Source organism: Phascolarctos cinereus, unplaced genomic scaffold, assembly GCF_003287225.1.
Source record: "Phascolarctos cinereus isolate Bilbo 61053 unplaced genomic scaffold, phaCin_HiC Scaffold_1;HRSCAF=81, whole genome shotgun sequence".
NCBI lineage: Eukaryota > Metazoa > Chordata > Mammalia > Diprotodontia > Phascolarctidae > Phascolarctos > Phascolarctos cinereus.
Genome location: NW_027555514.1, coordinates 198,365,260 through 198,367,917, shown reverse-complemented (window position 1 = coordinate 198,367,917; position 2,658 = coordinate 198,365,260).

Here is a 2,658-nt window from a genome sequence, read left to right as displayed (position 1 = left end):
CAGTTCTGTGCGAAGTCAGAAAACTCCCATGCCGTGGCAAAGACTAAGACAGAAGAACTGGCTATTTATATTTATACTCTATTGCCCAATAAAGCTCAGAGGAAGTGGCATTGTTATCAAGTTGCATGGGGTGGGGTGGGGAAGCCAGGAATCACCTATCTACAGCTTCCCCAGAACCATGGCTACATTGAAATGTTAAAGTGAGTAAACAAAGTCTCCATTTGACTTAAATTTGATTGCTATTCCCTTTTTCAGTAGTTATTCCTAAAGAATGGTGGGGGAGTCTGAGTGGGAGGACTAGGGTTGGAGGGCTAGAACGGGGAAGAAGTGGTTGGGGAGGGAGAGATCACAGAGAGGGAGCAACATGATGGGAAGGGGGAAAGGAGAAGAAAGCTAAGTTCGTGAGCTGATTTGGCCGTATTTGCTCAAGTCGAAACTGTCCCAGCCTCCTGCTCATATTTCACTAATTCATCAACCCATACCTGTATTGTTGTGTGGTGTGGGAGACCCATAGCTAGAGTCTGAACTTTTGGAGAAAGCACTATCCAATTATATCTGAGACAGGCTAAACATAAGATGTGCCAGGCTAGAGGGCAGGTGGTGGGGTGAAGTGTGCATAAATCTAATCTTTCAAATCCACTTCCTTTAGGAACTTCGTTCCCATCCATCCACATGCCCACTAGCAAGCTGACTGCAACCGGGAATTCATCTTTATGAGGTGAGGTCCACATAACTCCCCATCTCAGTTACCTAAAAAGGGACAAAAAGTATTCACTCTCTGGAGTTTCTAATAAATTTAGTTGGCTCTGTAAATGTATATCCTCAGAGAGCCTCTAGGCTATGGAAGTCCTGTACTGAGAGCCTCTCAGCATTTCTCCACTAGATCATGCCCTTGGGAACCATCCTTCCAGAGACTCCTCAGGTTTCAGTTTGAACTTCTACAACCATCCTCTTCCACAAGCAATGATGGGATAAGCCTAGCAGCACTTTCTCAACACTACTGGGAGCTCTCCTGTCTTTACCACATCTGCTCTCCTCCAGCCTCAGGATTCTAATCCCAGCAGAATCATCATCTTGGGTCACAGATCACAGGGTAGTTTACTCACTGGAACCTGTTAGTATTCCTTCAGAAGAGAACCATTCATTTAAGTGGCTCCATTAGCTGCCCTCCCCTTTCATTTTGAGATCTCAGAAAGCCTCTAACTGCTGAATCTACTGACTTAGTTTACTTTCAGTCTTACTATGCTGGAGCCCAATTTCTGTCAAAAAGCCAACAGCCAGGGAATGTTGGCTTTAGCAGTTTCTCTATCCTCCCAGACAGTCTCCTGCTACACCTATTGACCTAATCCCTCAGCCTGAGTGGGAGCCTGCTCCAGTCCTAGAGAGAGGACTCCCCATACTTGATCAAGAGGGCTTTCTGGTGATAGAGAGCCATGAAATGTCCTCCCACCCCCATCTGATTAACCTAGTCTCCTCTTTATTTTCAGGGTTCTTCCCTCAACTCCATCATGATGTGAGCCACGAGGCTGCCTTCTCTCATCCCAACCTGCTAAAACTATGTCAAATGCTGAAGAAGCTGCCCTACAACCAGCACCATTTTGAGGTCCACTTAAGGACAAAATAAGGCAGAATCCAGGAGGTAGAGATGAAGAGGAACAGTATTCCAGGCATGAGAGTCACCCTACCAACATATTCCCTCCCCTCCATGACCCTGAAATGTGACTCTTTACATCCTCAACAATCTAAAGCTCTTTTGGTCAGTGGGCTTGATTGAGTTCCTGAGTCAATGATAAAGAAGACATAATATCCCTAAGAAATTGGCAGAGCAGTAAGCCCCACCTGCTCCTCCTTTCCTTTCTCCTGGTAACTGGAATGCTGAGTGACTATTGTCAACCTCCAGAGTTCTGTCTAAGAAAAGAAAGACAGCCCAATTAGGTTGCATGCCAGTCTGTTTCTCTCAAAGTGGGCAGCGTGCAGGCATCCATGCACTGGAACTGCAGTTGAACTGAGTTCAAAAAAAGGGTGAGTTGAAGGAGATTATATACCCATAGAGTAAAGAAGTGTTCCCTTCTCCCTCCTCACCTAACTCAGGATGCCTGTGTCTTTTCTCAGCCAAAATTAAGTTCCATAGAACAAGAAAGTAGCCCCAGCAAGTCTGGTTTCTGTCAACCATAAACGGGGGAATGTCACAAAACAAGAGAGTGTCATAACAAGGTAATATCTTAACAACAGAGGCCCATAAAACAAAAAGATAACAAAAGAAATGCCACTAATCAAGATAATGAGCACCCTTTGAAGTTAGGATAGATTTTCTATATATATCCTGTACCCTTAGATGAATAAACTGAGTCAGTCTCTTCTGCTTTGCCTGGCCCACATCTCACATTTATTTCTCGCCTTTCCATTTGGTGTACTATCTAGTTGCAGCAACAAAACTGAGACCTGTTAAAGACTTTCTAACCTAGTCTTAGCCACTAAATGGGTATTGCCTCAGTCAAAGTGAGATCTGTTAAATATCTAAATTAGCCTTAATCACTGAATGGGTGTTGTCTCAAACTGAGATCTGTTAAACACATTCTAGGCTAGTCTTAATCACTGAATGGGTGTTGCCTCAAACTGAGATATATTAAAGACTTTCTAACCTAGCCTTAATCACTG